This window comes from Elephas maximus, chromosome 1, assembly GCF_024166365.1.
Source record: "Elephas maximus indicus isolate mEleMax1 chromosome 1, mEleMax1 primary haplotype, whole genome shotgun sequence".
Classification (NCBI taxonomy): Eukaryota; Metazoa; Chordata; class Mammalia; order Proboscidea; family Elephantidae; genus Elephas; species Elephas maximus.
Genome location: NC_064819.1, coordinates 69,956,298 through 69,979,144, shown reverse-complemented (window position 1 = coordinate 69,979,144; position 22,847 = coordinate 69,956,298). Strand labels below are relative to the sequence as shown.

Sequence of the window (22,847 nt, the reverse complement as noted above, 5' to 3'; positions counted from 1 at the left end):
ATTTAAGCATTCAGAAAGTTCAGTAAATCCCAAGAGGGATAAATACCAAAAAAATGATTTATAGGAACATGAAAGTCCACTGTTGAAAACCAGAGATAAAGAATTGTGAAAGGAGCTAGAGAAAAAAAAAAAAAAAACATTATATATAGAAGAGCCATGAGTCAGATGATTACTGACTTTTCATTAAAATAATGGAGGCCAGAAGCTAGTGGAACACCATCTGTACAGTGAGACATTCCTCTTGTATGAAGACAATATAAAGGCACTTTATATAAAAGAAAATTATAAGAACTTGTTACTAAGAAAACTGCACTACATGAAATTCTAAAGTAAGTATTTCAGACTGAAGCAAAAGGATACCAGATGGAAACTCAGATTTTCAGGAAGGAATGAAGAGTTCTAAATAAGTTTAAAAAAAAGAAAGAAAACAAATGCCCTCAGTAAGACAACATCTGAAAAAAAGAAAACAAACTTTATAACCAGATGCAAGATTAAATGTTTTTTCCTTTTTCCCAGTTACTGCTTTCAACTATGCTTGGGTAAATCCATTCTTCTGACCCTAATGACATGCCAGTCATACCTCATAACTTTTCAACCTCTTTCAGCAATTTCTTTAAAAAGAAAAGCCCATTCTATCCAGTTGACTTCTTAATTTCATATCTGCTTAGTGCTCTTTCTCCCCTTCCACTCCTGTCAGTCAAATTTCAGTGGACAACTAAGAGTGGATGCAGGTGTGATCTGTTCTGTTACTCATCTTCTTTCTCTTTTCTGTGTCTATTTCTCTTCTCTTTCATTGTAGGTAAAATAGAAACTTATATGAGTTTCAAATATTCTTTTACTAACTGGTGCTACCGTGTTGTTATTCAAGCTGCCCATTTCACAGGTATTCAGGCTCAGGGCCTGTGAGCCATCTTGCGGTGTATCTCATAAACTGGTTCTGTAACAGACCCTTAGAAAGATTATTCATTCTTGACATTCAGAAATACCATCTCGGCTACCTCTTCTGCACATGTATTTTACAGTATCAGACTTTGGGGAAATCCTTTGTTCAGGTTTTGAATAAGGTGCTGTCTGGGCAGCTCAATACTGGCTCATTTTTCCTATGTCCATTTAGTCCTACTCTGTCCTATAGGGTCGCTATGAGTCAGAATCAACTCGACAGCAGTGGGTTATTTAGTCCTCAGAAAACCATCTCAACCTGATTAGCCAAAACTTATAGGATTGCAGGCTATTTCACTGCGGCCTCCTTAAATCTCCTTTCTATAGTTTTTTTTTTTTTTTTAATTTCTGGATAAGATTAACGGTAAAATGACTGGGAAAACAGAATAGTTTTAGTTGCCTATGTTTACATCTTAGGGAGATATCTGAGTCTCTCAGTGTTGACTCCCTTTAAATGTAAAAGATATCATTATCTCTGTATTTATGTTTGAACCCCATTCATCTATTCTGGGGCAATAAGAAAGGATCCATCCAACTTGTTACAATTGCACAGATCAAAATCTTCTGGATATCAATCCACTTTTTTCTTTTTTTTAATTTCTTTTTTCCTATTAAGAAGGTGGAACAAAAGGCAAGAATGCTGATTGGAGTTCTTGGGAATTCTAAATTTCTATTTTACTCTGTTTCTGCAACTCGACATAAAAAGTATGCATTTTCTGAGGTTCTATCTAAATGATCCCAGTGGCAGCTCTTGACTCTGGACCATGTAGTTTCTATGCTCTCAGAAGGCCAAGGTAATTAGACATGTCTCTAAAAGGAGTCATATACTTAGGCTCTACACCAAGTGTGACGGTTAAGATTGTGTGTCAACTTGGCTGGTCGTGTAATGTAGTGATCACTTCCCTGCTGAGACCTGATATGTGATCACCCCCATGATGGGCTCTTCTCTGAGTTGCCAGTCAGTTGAAAGGGAGTTTCCTTGGGTGTGTGGCTTGCATCCAAATATAAGCAGATATTCTGGCAAGGCTCTAGGGCTTTTACTCATTCTGGATCCTCCAAATGGGGCCTGTTCATCTGACCTCCAGTTCTTGGGGCTTCAGCTAGCAGCTTACCTGTGGTCTTACCTAGAGATCTTGGGATTCATCAATCTTCACAGCCTATGAGCAAGAGCCCTGCTCCAGACCTGCTGATCTTGGGTTCACTAGCCCCTGTGGCTATGTGAATCAGGAGGAGCCTCTATCCACGGACTTGAGATGTTACAGGCTTCTCCAACCACGTGAGCCATTTCCTTGATTTAAATCTCTCTCTCTCTATATATATATATTTGTATACTTTACGGTTTTTACTTCTCTAGGGAACCCAGCCTAAGACCCCAAGGTCTACAGCTGTTTAACTTTGAGACAATGGCTTGATCAAAGAAAAACTACATACTCTATATCCACATTTGTGGCTTCAATGTCAACTATATTAATGACATCTAAATCTGTATCCAGCTGGTTCTCTCCTGACCTCCAGAAAAATATATGTAATACTTAGCATAACTTAACACAATAAAAAATATGCTAATAATACTCTTTCCAAAATACTCTATTAGTAAAGTCCTCTATGATAAAGTCATATCTGAGTTGAAACAGGAATTAGTTTTGACTGTAAGACAGGCAGATATTTGGAGGAGAAGTACTCCTGGAGGAGAGGCAGGAACTGGCCTGGAGTGGTTAGGGAATAGCAAAGAGGTAAGCGTATCTGGAGCATAGAGATCAAGGAGGCAAGTGGTAAGAAGTGAGCTCAGAAAAGTAATGTGGATCAAATTATATACTAAAAGATATTTTAAAGACCTTGACATTCTCTCAGAGTGAGATGCGAAGCCATTGAGAATTTGGGCAGAAGATTGATATGACCTTTTTATGTTTTAAAAGGATTTGTGTGAAAGAATAGGCCATAATAGGGGAAGAATGGAGATAACATACCATAGTGGGACAAAGATGGCGAGTATGGCAAAATAAGGCAAGAGTGGTGAGGACAGCCTACAGTGGGGCAAGGGAGGTGAGAAGTCATCAGATTGCAAATGCACACAAAAGCTTATATGTGTGTATGTAAGTTTTTTTGTTCCTACTTTTTAATAACATATAAAGTACATAAAATGAGGTAAATAAACTGCACAAAACTGAAGTATATAGCTTAACCAGTATTAAAGTATGTATTATCTGAGTAGGAGTCCCTGGGTCGTGCAAACAGTTAAGCATATGGCTACTAATCGAAAGGTTGGTGGTTTGAAACCACGCAGAAGAAAGGCCTGGTGATCTACTTCTGAAAGATTACATCCATGAAAACGCCATGGAGCGCAGTTCTAATTCGAATCACATGGGATTGCCGTGAGTCAGGACAGATGGGACAGCAACTAGTTTTGTATCATTTCCATCACCTCAGAGAATTATCTCAGGTTTCTTTTTAGTCAATATCCAACTACTCTTCTTAATTCTCCTACCATCAGTTAGTTTTGCCTGTTCTTCAGATTCATATTAATAGAAATTTCAGATATATTTTAATTAAATAAAATAGAATTTGATGATGGATTTGATTTGGGCATGACCATGTGAGAGGAGTCAAGGTTGACTCTGAAGTTTTTAGTCTGAGTGAAAAGACTGGGTAAGCAACAGGTCTTGGGGGTGAGGGGTAGGAGAATAGTTAATAAGGGTTCTGCTTTGGATCTCTTAAGTTTGTGGCGCCTATTATTTATCCAAGTAGACATACCTACCAGGGAGTAGAACTATAGTTCAGGGTAAGGTCAGATCTGGAAATAGAGTTTTTGGAGTTAACAACATTTAAAAAATATAACGTTAGATGAGGTCATCTAGAAATGATTATAGATGTCTTCTCCTTACCCTGCCCCCCCCCCCCAATAAATAAAAATAAAAAGAAGAGGTCAGAGAATGCCAGAGTTTAAGGATCAGGACTATGTGGAAGAATCAGCAAAGGAAAAAGAGAAGCCAGAGAGGCTAAGTGAAAAAACAAGAGTGTAAGGGAGTTCTGCATACTAAGAGAGTTTTTAAAGAAAGAAGTTATCAGGTATATGAAAGTTCCCTGATAGTACATGTAAGGAGAGGAGTGAGAGGTGACTATTGGATTCAGCACTGTGGAATATATTTATGGTCTTAAAAATTGCAGTTTTTGTGGAGTGGTGAGAAGAAAAGGTGAAGGGTAGGAGTTCAGTGGGAGAATGGGTGGGGAGCAAGGTCATTTTCTCATAGTGAAGACTGGGAAAAAATAGTTGAGGCTTGAGGAGAGAGGATAAATTGTAAATTATACAGAATGAAGCAATATTACTTCCTTTTATAAATTATACCCTGAGAGTGTGCATGTGGCAGTCTGGACAGGGGATTCCAGGAATGTAGATTTAGAAGGAAAGGGGCAGATTTCCAGTTCTCATGTCTCCTTGTCCCTGGGTGCTCTTCACCTTGTGGGAATGACAATGAGTACATGAGAGGACAGAGTTGTCGGCTGGATCTAAGGACAGTACTGATTGCCACTACTTTATCTTGCTTGTGATCATACCTCGCCATCTTTTATCTATAAATGTTATTGTCTCTAGTTTTAGGACCCCTCAGTTCGTTTTTTAGCATCAGATTGTCATTTTTGCAAAATATGAATCTTATTCTGTCACAGTTGTAGCTTAAAATGCTCCCAAGGTTCCATCAGAGACCAGGCCCCAACTTCTTAGATTACCATCATACCTTTCACGAGCTGATTCTTTTCTTGCCTTACCCGAATCTCTCTCACAGCTTCCACTTAACAACTGTGAAAGAAAAAAAAATTAATAACAGGCGTCTTACTTCGAGTCTAAGGCTTTTTTTCTTACCCATGAAACCAAAAATTAACCAGGAAAAAAAAGCCTGACCCAAACTGCAAAAGCGTTGACTTTTTTTCCCCCACCAGAAGCTGCTCTGCAGCGTTGTAAGTAGTCAATAACAAAATGATTATCTCCTGATATAATGAAAAAGATAGTGGGTTTCTTTAAATTTCAAGAGGCATCATGGCTGCAGGTGGGTGGAGGATCAAATCCTCAGAAGTTACCTTTTTAATGCTAACTCAGGAATCGTTAAGTCCCTGGTCACCATAGAAACTTGTATTCATCAAGAAAAGAATATTTAAACTTCTGTAAAACCTCTAATCCTCAGAACTGCTTCTTTTTCATTTTTTCTTCATGCCTGGTGGACTCATGCTCCCCCAATTTGCAAATTATTTATTAAATTATGAAGCAATGAGATATTATATTGTTTTGAGCTAATGCAAAATTTTATTTTTAATGATCGTAACTAGCTTACTTTGTGCCACTCCTTTTTAGAGGCCAAAGGAACTCCCTCCATACATATAGAATGACTGCTTGTAATAAACCTTAAGTTTCAATTTCTTTGAGGTTTGATATTTTTTTCCAACACTTTCAATAGTCCGTCTAGTTCATGAGAGCCTCACATTTGTCTTCGCACCTGCTGTTCCTCTTTCTGGTGTTCCCTTCTCAACCTGACTCTCCACTCCTTATCTGCAATCATAGGTCCCTTCCACAGAGATGCCTTCTTTGGCTTTAGAACTCCTCAGTTCTAAATTTAGTTTTAGGTTCAAGTATACTTTCTTTTTTGTTCTTGCTCTTTAGATGAAGGTTTACAGAGCAAATTAGTTTCTCATTAAACAATTAATACACATATTGTTTTATGACATTGGTTGCCAACCTCCACAACATGTCACCATTCTCCCTGTTCTTGTCCTTGGGTTTCCAGTTACCAGCTTTCCCATCCCCTCCTGCCTTCTTGTCCTTGCCCCTGTCCTGGTGTACCCATTTAGTCTTGTTTTATTTTATGGACCTGTCTAATCTTTGGCTGAAGGGTGAACCCCAGAAGTGACTTCAGTACTGAGTTAAAAGGGTGCACGGGGGCCATATTCTCGGGGTTTCTCCAGTCTCTGTCAGACTATTTTGTGAAGTTGAGTTTTGTTCTACATTTATCTCCAGCTCTGTCCGGGACCCTCTACTGTGATCCCTGTAAGAGCATTCGGTGGTGGTAGCTGGGCGCCACCTAGTTGTGTTGGACTCAGTCTGGTGGAGGCTGTGGTAGCAAGTACGCTTTCTATGTGCTTCTTTTTATCAAAATGTAGTTTAATGACTTTTTACATTTTTGTTTTTCCTACTGGATTGTAAGCACCTGAAGGCCAGTACCAATCTGTCTGATTGTCTCTCTTTACATTTTGATTATAATCTATTCCCCAGTACCTAACACTGCCTGCACAAAATAGATACTAAAAAAAAAAGTTTGTAAATGAATGATAGTAATGTATTCTAATCAATAACAACGCTTGACAACAACTATCATTAAGAATAAACCTTGAGCATGAAAGTAAAAAGATAACCTACAGAATGGGAGGAAATAATTGCAGATCATATATCTGATAAGGTCTAGTATCCAGAATTTATGAAGAACCCTTACAACTCAACCACAAAAAGACAAGCATCTCAATTACAAAAAAACAGGAAGAGGCTTTGAGTTTCTCCGTAGGGAAACTGTATAGAGATGGCCGACAAGTACATGAAAAGATGCTCAATGTCGTTGTTGTTAGGTACAGTTGAGTTTGTTCTGACTCATAGTGACCTTATATACAGCATATCAAAACAAAGCCTGGTCCTGCCCCATCTTCACAATTGTTGTTATGCTTGAGCCCATTGTTGAAGACACTGTATCAATCCATCTCATTGAGGGTCTTCCTCTTTTTCACTGACCTTTTATTTTACCAAGCATGATATCTTTCTCCAGGGACTGGTCCCTCCTGATAACACGTCCAAAGTATGTGATATGAAGTCTTGCCATCCTTGCTTCTAAGGAGCATTCTGGCTGTACTGCTTCTAAGACAGATTTGTTCATTCTTCTGGCAGTCCATGGTATATCCAATACTCTTCACCATCACCATAATTCAAACACATCAATTCTTCTTTGGTCTTCCTTATTCATAATCCAGCTTTCACATGCATATGAGGTGATTGGAAACACCATTGCTTGGGTTAGGCCCACCTTATTCCTCAAAGTGACCACATCTTTGCTTTTTGACACTTTAAAGAGGTCTTTTGCAGCAGATTTGCCAAATGCAATGTGTCATTTGATTTCTTGATTGCCGCTTCTGTGGGTGTTGATTGTGGATCCAAGTGAAATGAAATACTTGACAACTTCCATCTTTTCTCCATTTATAGTGATGTTGTTTATTGGTCCAGCTGTAAGGATTTTTGTTTTCCTTATGTTGAGATGTAATCCATACTGAAAACTGTAGTCTTTGATCTTCATCAGTAAATGGTTCAAGTCCTCTTTCTTCACTTTCAGCAAACAATGTTGTGTCATCTGCATATTGCAGATTGTTGATGAGTCTTCACCAATCTTAATGGCCCATTCTTCTTCTTATAATCCAGCTTTTCGGATTATTTGCTCAGCATGCAGATTGAATAAGTATGGTGAAAGGATACAACCTTGATGGACACATTTTCTGATGTTAAACCTCGCAGTATCCCTTGTTTTGTTTGAACTACTGCTTCTTGGTCTATGTACAGGTTCCTCCTAAGCACAATTAAACATTCTGGAACTCCCATTCTTCACGATGTTGTCCATAAATTGTTATGATCCACAGAGTCGAATGCCTTTGCATAGTCAGTAAAACATAGGTAAACATCTTTCTGGTATTCTCTGCTTTCAGCCAGGGCCCATCTGACATTAGCCATGATATCCCTTATTCCATGTCCTTTTCTCAATCCAGGTTGAACTTCTGGTGGTTACCTGTCAATGTGCTGCTGCAACCACTTTTGTGTAATCTTTGGGAAAATTTTATTTGTGTGTGATATTAATGATATTCTTTGATAATTTCTGCATTGTGTTAGATTACCTTTCTTTGGAATGGGCATAAATATGGATTTTTTCTAATTGGTTGGTCAGGTAGCTCTCTTCTAAATTTCTTGGCGTGGAAAAGTGAGCACTTACAGTGCTGTATCTGTTTGTTGAAACATCTCAATTCTGTCAATTCCTGGAACTTTGTTTCTCGCCAACGTCTTCAGTGCAGCTTGGACTTCTTCCTTCTGTACCATCAGTTCTTGATCATACGATTACTATCTCCTGAAATGGTTAAACGTTGATCAATTCTTTTTGGCACAGTGATTCTGTGCATTCCATCCATCTTCTTTTGATGCTTCCTGCTTCATTCAATATTTCGCTCATAGAATCCTTCAATATTGCAACTAGAGGCTTGAATTTTTTCTTCAGTTCTTTCAGCTTGAGAAATGCCAAGCATATTCTTGCCTTTTGGTTTTCTAACTCCAGGTCTTTTCACATGTCATTATAATACTTTACTTTTTCTCCTCAAGCCTTTGAAATCTTCTGTTCAGCTCTTTTCCTTCATCATTTCTTCCTTTCACTTTAGTTAGTCAACGTTCAGGAGGAAGTTTCAGAGTCTCTTTTTTGACCTTTTCTTTCTTTTTAATGACCTTTTGCTTTCTTCATGTGTGATGTCCTTGATATCATTCCTCAACTCATATGGTCTTTGGTCATTAGTGTTCCATGTGTCAAATCTACTCTTGAGATGGTTTCTAAATTCAGGTGAGATTTATTCAAGGTTGTGCTTTGGCCGTCATGGACTTGTTCTAATTTTCTTCAGTTTCAACTTGAACTTGTGTCTGAGCAATTGATGATGTGTTCTGCAGTCAGCTCCTGGCCTTGTTCTGACTGATAATGTTGAGCTTTTCCATTGTCTCTTTCTACGGATGTAGTCAATTTGATTTCCGAGTATTCCATCTGGGGAGGTCATTAGGGAAATATAAATGAAAACCATAAAGAGATAGCACTTAACCCCCACTAGAACGGCCATTAAAAAAAAACTAACAAGTTGTTTGTGAGCACGTGGAGAAGTTAGAACCCATGTATATTGTTGTTTCGGATATAAAATGGTACAACCACAGCCACTGTGGAAAGCAGTTTGGTGGATCCTTGATAAGTTAAATATCAACTTAATATATCACCCATCAATTTCACACGTAGGTATATATCCCTCCCCCAAAATGAAAAACTTGTACATGAATGTTTATGGCAGTACTATTCACAATAGCCAAAAGATGAAAATAACCCAGATATCCATCAGCTGATGAATGGACTTGCAATATAGTATAGCTAGACTATGGGAATTATCCGGTGGTATAAAGAAATAAAGCACTAATACATGTTACAATATGGGTGAACCTTGAAAGCATTATGCTAAGTGAAAGAAGCCTGACACAAAAGGCCGTATATTGTGTGACTTTATTTATATATAATATGCTGTATGGGCAAACCCACTGGAATCCAGATGAGTGGTTGCCAGAGGCCAGGTAAAGGGAAAATGGGGAATGACTGCTTAATAGGTGCAGGATTTCTGTTTGGAGTGGTGAGAAAGTTCTGGAACTAGATAGTGACGGTTCCACAACATTATGAAAGTAATTAAAGCCCCTGAATTGTAAACCTTAAAGTGGTAGATTTTATGTTATGTGTATGTTACCACAAAAAAAAATTTTTTTTCCCAAAAAGAAAAGAAACCTTGAGGAGATCTCCTTGATAGGGGTGGGATCGTGATTATTTATTTATTATTATTTTTTTCTGAAAAAGAATAAACTAAGGGACCTGATTAACCAGAATCATTTCAGGAAGCTACATTCTAACTGAGGTAAATACATGGGTTTTTGTTTTAGGTAATAAAGAATAATTTAGACATGAAAATGATGGCCATTGTTTCATTTAAAAACACAGAATTATAGAATGTTTTCTCTGATAACTAATTTACCTATCTTATTATGGAGGAGTAAACCAAGGCTTTATGTAAATTGTTGGTGTCCAATTGCACACAGCCAATAAACGTTAGAACCAGAAATAGAAGCCACAGTTCTAGACTCAGTTTTCCTTCTGTTGTCGATGATATGAGCATAAATTATTCTGCGCTCTCAGTGTAACTCTGTAAGGCTGTCTATATATATATGTTACTACCTAGTAATTTAAGTTATACTACAGTAAAATAATCACATCTGATTGCAAACCCTATTTAACGTAATTTTCATTAGGTCAATTCTAGGCCCTTTAAAAAGAACAGATTCCAGAACAGAGGTGATTAAATATTTTCTAACCATCATAAGCAAGTACCGTAGTTACAATATGCCTTTTCCAGCCATACGCCTGAGTAGTCATCCTAAAAATCTCCTGATTCAAAAATATGTCACATATCTTTGAAAATATATGGCTGAGGTCATAAAGAAATATTGGAACTTGAGCCTTCTAATTATAATTATGGGGAGGAAACAATAGCATCAGCATTTTGGGTGCTGGGAAGCATTACACTAGTGATGATGGAATTAGCTCAGGATCGGATGGTGTTTTGTTCTATTGTGCATATGGTCACTATAAGTCGGAACTGACTGATGGGCACCTAACAACAGCAGCATCCTATCATTTATATAATATTGTATTTCCTAAGGTCATTTAGATTCCTGAGTGGTGTAAACGTTAGTGCACTAACTGAAAAGTTGGAGGTTCAAGTCCACCCAAATCAACCACTGAAAATCCTATGGAGCACAGTTCTACTCTGACGTACATGGTTCTTCATGAGTCAGAATCAACTCAACAGCGATTGGTAGTGGTACTTTGCACTGGTAAGGTCAGTTGTGGATACATAGATGTTTATTACATAATTACGCATTTTTGCTCATCTGAAATATTTAATAATAGATTTAAAAATATGGTCTCACCCTTTTCTTGCACCATCAGCTATTGTTCCTGTCCATTAAACGATATCAGACCCTTTGTCTTCCAGTCAATTCCAACTCATAGTGACCCTACAGGACAGCGTAGAACTCACCTATAGGATTTCCAAGGAGTGCCTGGTGGATTTGATTCAAACTGACAACCTTTTGGTTAGCAGATGAGTTCTTATCCACTTAATTATATTGACTACAATTAATATAATCAATCTTAATTCTTCTATTCTTATGTCATATTCCATTTATGTGTCTAAATCTCTTAGAATTAGTCTTAGAAAATCATGAAACATTTTTATTAATTACGATTTCCAAGGCCGTTGATATTCTTTATTTAAATAAATTTATTTTTGCATTTAGAAAATCCCAGACAATAATTTTAAAAAAAGAGCTTTTGAAGTTAATCTTGATGGATTTCAAAGGATAAATCCAGTGTGAAGAATATCTTCTCAATAGCTGAAAAGTTTGCAGGTTTAATATGTGTGTTCTAAATTCTTGCTGAGCTGGTTTTCTATTAGAAGTGGGATAAAACCAAAGCTCATTGCTGTGGAGTCAATTCCAACTCTTAGTGACCCTGTAAGACAGAGCATAACTGCCCCATAGGCTGTAAATCTTTATGAAGCAGACTGCCACATCTTTCTCCTGTGGAGTGGCTGGTGTGTTCGAACCGCCGACCTTTTGCTTAGCAGCCCGGTGCTTTCCCACTATGCTACCAGGGCTCCTTAGAAGTCAGATAGGTTATTAAAACCTTTGCTATAATTAACTGAAAACAGTGATACGGTGAATTCATTGCAGGTGTTATAACGTTTGTGTCACGTAATCCGTATATTATACTTTTTTCATGACTTGGTTTTTTTCAGTATCTTTACTTAATGGGAAATATAATATAAATTTATTAGCTGTGAGAAATTTCATTTTATCCTAGAAATGCTGATCGCTACTCTTTTTGCCTTTTAGGTACATTTGGCCAGAAGTTCATCTTTGGGCTTCTTAAGGACAGGGTGTCTGGTTGAGCAATATAGTCTCAGTACTCTGAAGAATGTCCCCACTCTCCCCAGAGTGAATGATTGTTTGTTGAATGAGTGAATAAATGAGTAAGAGAGTAAAGCTTACTGAAGTGTGCTTTTAAAAAATTCACTTTCCTTGTTTAAATTTTTTTTTTTTTTACTGTACTATAATTAATCACATCAAGATTAACTTCAGAAGTTTTTTTGAATTATTGTTTGGTATTTTCTGAATGCAAAAATAAATTTATTTAAATAAAGAATAACAACAGCCTTGGATATTGTAATTAATAAAAGTGTTTCATATCTTTGTAGACTAATTCTAAGAAATTTAGAGACTTAAATGGAGTATGACATAAGAATAGAAGAATTAAGGTTGACTGTATTAATTGTAGTCAATATAATTAAGTAGATAAGAACTCATCTGCTAACCAAAAGGTTGTCAGTTTGAATCAAATCCACCAGGCACTCCTTGGAAATCCTATAGGTGAGTTCTACGCTGTCCTGTAGGGTCGCTATGAATTGGAATTGACCGGAAGACAAAGGGTTTGATATCATTTAATGGACAGGAACAATAGCTGATGGTGCAAGAAAACGATGAGACCATATTTTTAAATCTATTATTAAATATTTCAGATGAGCAAAAATATGTAAATAACTATGTAATAAACATCTATGTATCCGCAACCTTATGTATAGTTCAATTATAATTCATTTTATTACTTAGACTTTTGATCATTTCCTTGCTTTGAGAAAATATTTTAAAATGGCCTTTCTCATTTATATTTTCAAACTAATTTCTTAGCACTTATGTTAAGATTTTGATGGCAGTTTAATTTTTTTTTTTTGTTGTTGTTTATCCATTTTAGACATAGTTTTAGACTTGGTGAGCTTCAGCTAACTTCTAGGGCTCTGCCCATCACAAAGAGAAATGGCCCGAGATAACCCTGTGTAAATGCCAATAAAGTTATTCTATTTTTGCAGATGTTTGGATTTATCTGTATCAAATTTGACTGTGAATGTGTGTCTCTGTGTATAATGATCTAGAGCAAAAGGATGCAAGCTGTTCTTAAAGGAAAAAAGAAGACATTCTGATTCTTTACTGTAAATTATACACCATACAAAATCAGCCCAAATTGTTCAAACCCTTGGACACTCACAGTGTTATTACGCTTACTGCTCAGAGCACTGTATAATTATCCCAGTTCACAGCAGTTTGCTAGTGCTCAGCTCTTAAGAAGAGATGCAAGACTTACAGAACTAAAATAAGTACAGATGTGGGTCCCTGTTTTTGTTCCCTGACTCAGCATGTGAAAAACAACCACTTAATTCCAGGCTTTTTTTCATTTCTCTAGTTAAGATGTTAGGCTAAATGGATCAAGTGGTTGCTTCGTCGAATGCCAATTTCAACAGTGAGCTATAAGGCAAAGTGCTGTGTATATATCTCAAATGCTAAATCCACTTAGTGGAAAAGGACATTCATTTTCTTTATACAAGAAAGAAATTTATTTATTCCATTGTATTTTTTTATTTTCTCAGAGTGGGGAACTATTTACCAAAGTACATTGGATTTTAGTGATACTTTATTGTAATGCATTTTCATATCAGAAAATAATGAGAAAAAAAAAAACTGATGGGAAAGTGAAAGAGAACTAAAAACCCAAAGGCACACCCATTGTCAAGTCGATTCCAATTCATGGTGACACCACGTGTTACAGAGTAGAACTGCTCTGTAGAATTTTTTGGGCTGTAATCTTTATTGAAGAAGATTGTCAGGGCTTCCTTCCCTGCCCCCTCTGTGTGGGTTTGAACTGCCAACATTTAAGTAAGTGGTTGAGTGCAAACCATTTGTGCCACCCGGTGACCTTAAAAGAGGACTTGTTGTTAGGTGCTCTTGAGTACATGCTGGCTCGTTGTGACCCCATGTGATAGAGTAGAACTATTCCCATAGGGCTTTGTTGGCTGTAATCTTCATAGGAGCATATCGCCAGGTCTTTCTCTTGGGGAGTCACTGGACGTGTTCAAACTATCAACACTTCAGTTAACAGTTGAGTGCCTAACTGTTGTGCCAACAGAGCTCCTCTGAATGAGGACTAAACCAAAACAAGCCTGTTGCTGCTGAGTCAATTCCAATTTACAGCACCCTTATAGGACAGGTAGAACTGCCCCACAGGGTTTCCAAGAAGCAGCAGGTGGATTTGAACTGTCGACATTTTGGTTAGCAGCCTGAGCTCTTAACCACTGTGCCACCAAGGGATTGGGGACTAGGCAAATCTAAAGCTACTTTCCCTTTCCCCCTTCTAAAAGGAAACTAGAAGCCAAAATGATCCTTGATTTAAACCAATAAAAATAAAATGCATTAAAATCTTCCTTACCCGTTAACCCGTTGCCGTTGAGTCAAGTCCGACTCATAGCGACCCTATAGGACAGAGTAGAACTGCCCCCATAGAGTTTCCAAAGAGCGCCTGGTGGATTTGAACTGCCAACCTTTTGGTTAGCAGCTGTGGCACTTAACCATTACGCCACCAGGGTTTCCAAAGTCTTTCTCAGTAATGCTGATATTGTTGGTTTGCCCCCTCCCTAGCTTTTCCACTGATCAAGAGAAGAATTTGGTTAGCAGAAAGGAAGCTATTGCAGAGTATGTAAAAGCTTCCCTGAGTGCATGAACCTCACTCTCCCAGTGGCTCCTCTGGGTCCTCTACATCAGTCTTCACTCTTAATTGTGTCAATTAACCGTGCCCCGAGTAAGCCACGGAGCAAAGCGGAGCAGCCAGAGAAGGAGGTGAGTATGTAGCAATCCTCTTGACATAATGGAGACTAACCTAAATTACACACTTTATTATAATGACATTACTAACCTAAATATCATTGCAGATGATTCATTCCTATCGTAACCATGGGGGAATCCTGCAAAGAAGCCTGAAAGAGCATTGGATCCTCATTTTTTATAGGTGGATTTGATACTTCCTGCTTTAAACATAATAGCAATTTTGAGAGTGTGTGGCATTTGTAATCCATCTCCAAAGGGTTGTCCTTTTAAATCCAACCTGGATCAATGTGTCTCCAAATCACGGACATCTAAGCATAGTTAAAAGAAGGTTGTTAGAAATGAGGCTGGCTTTACCCTGCACATATTTCTGAGTTACTGACTCTGTGGTAACTGGAGCTCAGAGGACAGTTCTCCACGGGCAAAATGAATGTGAGAGTTTGAAGCAGTGACCTAGATAATCTAGGCAAACTGCCCACTTTTGCTTGGAGTGTCAGGAAAATTGCTCTAATTCTCCACTCCACTCCGAGTGTGGAGGCCTCATCAGTTTCCTTCAGAGTCCTATTAAGCTCTGTGCCCCTCTTCTTGGTCCACAGGCTGGGCTAAGCATGTCAGTTGGAGTTCATTTCTCTGTAGCTCCAGCTTTGATTGCTGTTGAACTGGATGGGACTGAAATAATCATTGTGTTGAACTCATGGGAGCTGTACTGGCATGTGATACAGTCCAGTCACTCTTGTGCCATTTAAATTGATGCTGTGTGAATAGCAATAACCAACTGCTTCAATGCTGGTCATTCTTTATTATTCCATCCATTCAAGAGATATTTATTAAGTGTCTATTACATTTCTGTTATGGTCCACAATGGAAATCGCTCATTTCTTTTGGCCAGCTAGCCCCTGAACATCTTTTCATCTGTTTGGAAAATTCCACAAATTGTTTACTTCCTGCCCTTCTCTGAGAAGCCATTTTCTACACACGTTGCCAGGCTCACTTTTTAGTTAGAGGACAGGCATGTTGTATAGTTGAGACTTTGAAGAGGAAGATAACAATGCAAAGAACCAGGGAAAGTGCGGGGACTGGCAGCTCTAACTAGGCTCCAGATGGCAGATATCTGAGTACCTTTAAGTGTCTGACGTTGTCACCATTGGCAGTGGAAGCTGAGGGGTCTGTGCTTAGGATAGCAGCAGTGATAGCTCTATTGAACTAATTCTACGATGTGATTTTTGGGCATTGTTCCTGCCTATGCAGTCTCCACAATTGCTGTCTGTCTCCCCAAAGGACCTGTGAGCCACCTAATATCCTTTAATAAATAATGCTTCTTAATAAACTAGTTAGAGTTGGTTTCTCTTATTTGGAATAAAATGGGTCATTCAGGAAAGCAAGATAGAGTGGTCAGTTCTGATGGAAGAAAAGTGTCAGCAAAGGATTTATATATTAGGGCCACCTTTGAGCTGAGACTTGAAAGATGGCCAGCTGACCCACAGTTTGCTAGGACTGTGGGGACTTAATAGAAATTTGATTTTTTAAAAAAATTGTGGTAAAATACCGTTACATTTGCCATGTCAACCTTCTTTACATGTACAATTCAGTGACATTAATTGCGTTCATCACATGTAGCCGTCACCATTATCTGCCTCCAAATTGCGTCTGATTGAAACATGGATACATAGAAGAATAGATAGACGATAGATTGACGTCAAAAATGCTAAATGTTGAATTACGGTGTTTTATTATGCTTGAAACATTATGGGATTTCAAATTAAAAATTTGAAGTTTGAAGCTTCTTACTATATTAATCAGGGCAATTTATGCAACTTACAAGACCTCAAATCTTAGTGGTTTAACACAATAAAAGTTTGATTCTCAGTCACATCAGAGCCTGATACTGGTGGGGCCCCTGTCTAGGGCAGTTCTCATCCCAGAGGAGATTCAGGCATACCATGTGGAATACATGGCCTCCAACATCACTTGCTGTAGTGGAGAAAGATGGAGACAAAAGGGCCAGAATGTCTCTTAATTACCTTAAATCAGAAATAACACATATGTCACTCCCCCTCAAATTCCATTGGCCAGGACTACTTTCATATTTCCAACTTAACCTAAAAGCAGGCTGGGGCATATAGAGAAGCATAGAGGTATTTGGTACATCCTTGATCACTCCATATTCATTCATTCTCTCTCCCAACCCATAGAACACACACACCCTTCCTCAAGGGAGCTAACTCAAAGTCCCATTCAGTTACTGCAATTAGCTCAAGTTCCAAGCTGTCTGGGTTGTCCTCACATCTTCTCCATTATGCCCAGACGCAGCATCTTGGACTATCTGTCCTCCTTCCTCTCACACACACTCAATATATAATGCTGAAGTAGGGACAAGAAGGCTACAATAAAAACTTCTACTGGGAAGGAGGAGATATTGGTCCCAGTGTTTCGTATCAGTTAGGAAATCACGTTGGGTAGGGATGGAAAAGACCCTTTCCTCATTGCATGGGAGGGGCCGTGGCTATGTTCTGATCCTGCGCTCTGGGAGGAGCTCCCAGATCTATCATATTCCAGGAACCCAGCTCGGCTCTCCCAGCAGTTCCTACTTTTCCATTATCTTCTCTGACAACATGGAAGTGGACACTGGGGAATATGCCTGCTTAGTAAGTTGTACAACTGCTTTCTGCCTGTGTAATGTTAGGAGCCTTAGCGCTGTTTTACTTTTTCAAGTATCAAAGAATTTTTTTTTTTTTGGTCAAAGATTGTGATTTCTTTGTCAAAACATCACTGTATATTTCCTCTTCAGAAATGTAGAAGGCTTCTTATATGTTTGTGTCAAGTCTGTTTTAGGGGCCAGTAAATACCTACAAAACTATTTTTGAAACAAGGCTTTCATTATATTTTGTTGCTCTTCTTTTTATCTTGCTTAGATGCCAATGTCTCTCAACTTAGCTGAGGTTATATTGGACACCTCTTATGTGCCACTTCAAAACTTTGGCCCCATATTTTCCCCACTTCTGCCATTCACCCTGTTCCATGCAGGCTTTGACCACTCTTCTGCAAGTACAACCTCAGGAAGTATCTTTCTACAAGCTCAGGACATGTACTTTTTGCTTCCTGTTCTGGGATTCTCTGATGTCACAGCAAGTGATATTCTCAGGGACTGTTTATCACTCATATACACACAACCCAGCAGTGAAATTGCAGAGGAATTAACGTGATGGCTTCACCCTGGACCAGTGAAGGGTGGGAGGCAGTGGGCAAAGTCTTCTGCCTTCAGTGCCCTGAGAGTGCAGTTCTTACACATGTTCCACAGTCTCCTCAGAAGATTATGTGAACTTGAATGCCATTTGCCCATACCCATTGCCATTGAGTCTATTGTGGTTCATAGTGACCCTAGTAGAACTGCCTCCTAGGGTTTCCAAGGCTGTAATCTTTATGGAAGCAGACTGTCACATCTTTCCCCACAAGAGCAGCTGGTGGGTTCGAACCACTGACCTTTCAGTTAGCAGTTTTTGCACTTACCACTCTGCCGCCAGGGCCCCTCCATTTGCCCATAGCAGTGACTAACTCCAAAATGTTTTTCTCTGTTGATTTTCTCCCCTTTCCTGCTTCATTTCCAATCCCTCATTACTCTCTCAAGTCACTTTTCAAATAAACTACTTGCACTTAGGCCTTTCTCTTAGGCATTTTTGGAGACTGTCTAGGATGAGATAGTGGTTACCTTGAATACGAGGTGACAGAAAACCTCCCTTTTGTGGTTTTTATCCTGAGTCGGTTCATCTAGTTGAGAGGCTTTAGAGGATTTTGCTGCTCAAAACTTTTGCTAATCCCATGAATCCTCCCTCCAACCTTGATTTTTCATTTATTTATTTGTTTGGTGTCTAGAAGCACTTGGCTTTTCCAATCTATCCAGTCCCTGAATTTCTGAACATCATCTATTCCTTTTCATTTCTATTTTCTAGTTAGTGAGTTTTCCCCTCAGCTCACCTCTGTAGCAGCTTTCCAAATATAGCCAATAGTAGTCAACTCACAAGATGTATTTCTACTTTCTAACCTCTTTCCCAAAGTTGAAAAACCAATAAACCTATGGCTCCCCTCCCACATGATCACAGGTGACATTTTTACTCTGCGTTTTGTGTTAGCCTAGCTTAAATCACCATCTTTACATCCTCTAATGCCTGTTTTCTTACCATTCACATCTGACTACTAAGCTGACATAGCATATTTTATACTTTCTTTGCAGCAGCACCCAACTTTAAGTACCAATTTCTACATCAGTCAGGGTATTTCAGTCAGCACATTTAAGAGCAGGTGTTACCAACAGAGAATCCCCGATGCAGCAGGAGAGCAGTGGGATGCAGACCTCAAATTCTCAGAAAAAGACAAGACTTAATGGTCTGACTGAGGCTGGAAGGAGCCTGGAGGTCATGGTCCCTAGACCTTCTGTTAGCCCAAGACTGGAACCATTCCCAAAGCCAACTCTTCAGACACGGATTGGACTGGACTATAAGATAGAAAATGATACTGGTGAGGAGTGAGCTTCTTGACTCAAGTAGACACATGAGACTATGTGGGCAACTCCTGTCTGGAGTCAAGATGAGAGGGCAGAAGGGGATGGAGGCTGGCTGAGTGGAAATGGGGAATACAGGGTGGAGAGAAGGAGTGTGCTGTCTCATTAGGGGAAGAGCAACTAGGAGTACATAACAAGGTGTATATAAATTTTTGCATGACAAACTGACTTGATTTGTAAATTTTCACTTAAAGCACAATTAAAAAAAAAAGAGTAGGTGTCAGAACTACAAACCCCAAAATTCAGGGGTTCAACATAATAATGATTTATTTCTCACATTCAAGATGTCCAATGTGTGTTGGACAGCTCCCTCCAGTGTGGGTAGTTGTTGAGTGCCATCGAGTCGATTCCAACTCGTGGTGACCCTACAGAACAGAGTAGAACTGCCCCATAGGGTTTGCAAGGCTGTAATCTTTACGGGTACAGTTTACTGGAACTTTTCTTCCACAAAGAGGCTGGTGAGTTCTAACCTCCGAACTTTTGGTTAGCAGTCAAGCTCTTTATACATTGTGCTACCCCAGGGCTCCTTTGTGTAGGTAGAGGCCATCTGAAACTCAAGGCCTTAGTGGTCTCTGTGGCAGTGGGGTGGGGCAGCGGGGAGAGACACACTATGTCTGAACTGCCTCAGCTCAGAATCACTCAGAATCATTTGTGCTCACAGTCTGTTGGCCAGAACAGGTCACAACACTCCAATTTCACTGTATGTGAAGCTGGAAAACAAACAAGGAGCATGTGAATAATTCATTAACACTATCTATTCTACCCTCACGTAGGGTGCAACTTTCCTCAAACCTTAATTTCAGGGCTTTGAAGTGGTTCACCACTTCTGAGAATTTGCATTTCTAACAAGTTCCCAGGAAGTTATACACAAGAATCGCCTGGGGATTTGTTAAAATGTAGATTCTGATTTAGTATATCTGGGGCGGAAATGCAAATTCTTATCAGGGAATGTCTTAGAAATGCCAATTCTCAGCAGGGGTTCCAAGAGGAACTAACCTGTTAGAAGCCCTGTTTAATTTTCTCATCTGGGAAACAGATAATAAAATCTGTGTTATCTTAAAAGGTTGTTGTGAGGCTCAAATCAAGCAAGTTTTTTTTTCGATAGCTTCTTGTAAAGTGTAAAGCTTATACAAATGCCAATTTATTATTAAAAACGAGGATAACTGCTGTTTAGATTAGTACACATTTTGCTACACTATTTATTCTCAGTATATGTTGTTTGAAAAGAGAATTTGGTATCCTTATCAACAAAGGAAACCCTGGTGGCATAGTGGTTAAGAGCTACAGCTGCTAACCAAAAGATCGGCAGTTCGAATCCATCAGGCAGTCCTTGGAAACTCTGTGGGGGCAGTTCTACTCTGTCCTATAGAGTCTTTATGAGTTGAAATCAACTCAACAACAACAGGGTTTATATCAATAAAGGCTTGATAACAGTGTTTTAGTTCCTTGGTGGTATAAACGTATAATGTGCTTAGTTGCAAACCAAAAGTTTGCAGGTTCAAGTACACCAGGGGAGCCTCAGAAGAAAGGCCTGGCAATCTAAATCCATAAAATCAGCTGTTGAAAACTCTGTAGAGCACAGTTCTACTCTGATAGACACGGGATCATTATCAGTAAGTGTCAATTTGACAGCAACTGGAAACTGGAAAAGTTTCCATGACTAATTACTGTTATTGGAATCAATTGGCATTACTTGGGCTGGTTTACCCTATATCATCATAAAGAATGTGTTAGTTATCTTGTGCTGCTATAACAGAAATACCACAAGTGGATGGCTTTAACAAAGAGAAGTTTATTCTCTCATAGTCTAGTAGGCTACAAGTCCAAATCCAGGGCGTCAGCTTCAGAAGAAGGTTTTCTTCTCTCCATCAGCTCTGGAGGAAGATCCTCATCATTAATCTTTCCTTGGTCTGGGGGCATCTCTGCACAGAAGCCCTGGGTCCAAAGACATGCTCTGTTCCTGGTGCTTCTTTCTTGGTTGTATGAGGTTCCCATGTCTTTCTGCTTGCTTCTCTTTTATATCTCAAAAGAGATAGGCTTAAGACATTATCTAATCCTATAGATCTCATCAATATAATTGCCGCTAATCCTTCTTATTACATCATAGTGATAGGCTTTACAACATATAGGAAAATCACATAAAATGGCGGACAATCACATAAAATGGTAGACAATCACACAATACTGAGAATCATGGCCCAGCTAAGTTGACATATTTCGGGGGGACACAATTCAGTCCATGACAGAGAAGAACAAAAATAAATGTGTATCTTAAACTGATAAAAAAAACCAGTTTATTGCCACTCCCTGGAAATCTCATGTCCTACTTTCACAAAATATCTGTTTTTGTTGGTTCTTTTTCCATATCCTCTTCCCTGCTGAGCGGCAGCCAGATTTGACCTAGAATGTCTGACAATTTCCTGAATGACTACTATCCATTTCTTCACTTCCTCCCCAAACTCATTTTTTTTTTCCCTCACCAAGAGCTCTGGTACTTTAGCTCTGTTTCAGCTTAACTGACTGTCTATTAGCAATTTAAAGTGGATCCTCCATTTTTATCAGTCTCTCAGTATTTCAGGATACTCACTTGATGATAAAGTTCAGACTTTTATAATTCCCTTTCCTCCAAGACATTGTCAAAATCCTCTCCCTTTCCTGTGGAACTTTCATCTAGTCTCATAATCCACTACTGTAGCTCTTTTGCTGTATGTGGTCTCAGGAATGTTAGAAGAAAAATCGTCTCTACTGCCTGATGAAGTGAGACATTGAGTTTTCACCTACTCAATGTAATCTTGGTGAACAGCTAATAAAGATTTTTCTGCAGTCTTAAAATTTTCCAGGCCCAGGAGAGTGTCTTCAATTCTCCATTTTGACTGGGTGAAATTTTTTCCATTTATTTTTCACTGATCTTTTATTTCAAATGTTGACACTTTGCCATGTATGTTGTATATATATATATATTTTTATACCAAAAATTATATATATATATATATATATAAATTTTTTTTTGGTAGACTTAGAAAAGAATATGGACTTCCTTCTTTCTTCTTCTTTTTAAATGATGATCCTTTTGCCAGCAGTGGTTAGTTTCACAGATTCTTGCTGCTGGCAAGGCATTTATGGTGTAACAGCAAGTCTTTCTGTGCAAAAAAAACACAAGCATTTCAACCTTCTCAGCTGCAAGATTCACCCAGATAACTAGATACACTGGGAATTACTTCTCTGTGCCTGTAACTCATTCTACTGTGTTGTGAACAATAACTTATGGTCTAGGCACCAACCCTGACTCCCTTCCCCATTGTTTCAATCCAGAATAATTAAGATAATCCTGTCCTCCTCAGTATATTATAGTCCCCTGAGCTGTCCAGATACTAATGCAATTACCGACATTTGCCTTGGTGGCAATATTTAGCCCTGGCCTAATGCTGCCCTTTAGTTTAAAATACTGTTCTGACAGTCACTGAATGTTGAATGGTAAAATGTAAAAAGAGAGGAAAGGCTGTCAGGTCATTCTCTGATATTCAACTCCTAATTTAAATATTTTGACAATGGACAAAAAGGAAAGTTCCCAGGTAAACACACTTTTTAGGAGTATAAAATGGCATTGACTTGATGCTTTTGTAACACACCGAATCTCCTCTCTTTATATGCTTACATTGGAATTGCTTTGTATGCAAAAAAGAGATGGGGACAGAAGAGAGTATGTTTTTGCTCAATCACCACGTCTATCTGTAGATGGAGGCAGGGGAGACCACACACAGTACGTACAAAAAAGTTTGATGTGGCCCA

General features: G+C 38.7%; 1 protein-coding gene across 11 annotated transcripts in view; it reads left to right on the top strand.

Annotated features, from left to right (window-relative positions):
- The window catches only part of LOC126076216 (uncharacterized), a 277,867-nt gene that overhangs the window by 139,643 nt on the left and 115,377 nt on the right, over positions 1-22,847 (top strand). For 5 of the 11 annotated variants that reach the window (XR_007517464.1, XR_007517462.1, XR_007517463.1 and 2 more), the window contains 2 exons: positions 14,321-14,518; positions 14,611-16,133. The exons of 3 other annotated variants lie outside the window; for them this stretch is intronic. The gene's annotated coding sequence lies outside the window, so the exon portion shown is untranslated. Of the gene's footprint in view, positions 1-10,452; positions 10,958-11,689; positions 11,899-14,320; positions 14,519-14,610; positions 16,134-22,847 lie in introns of those variants that run through there. 3 more of the 11 variants (XM_049884803.1, XM_049884817.1, XM_049884828.1) reach the window with 3 other exon arrangements.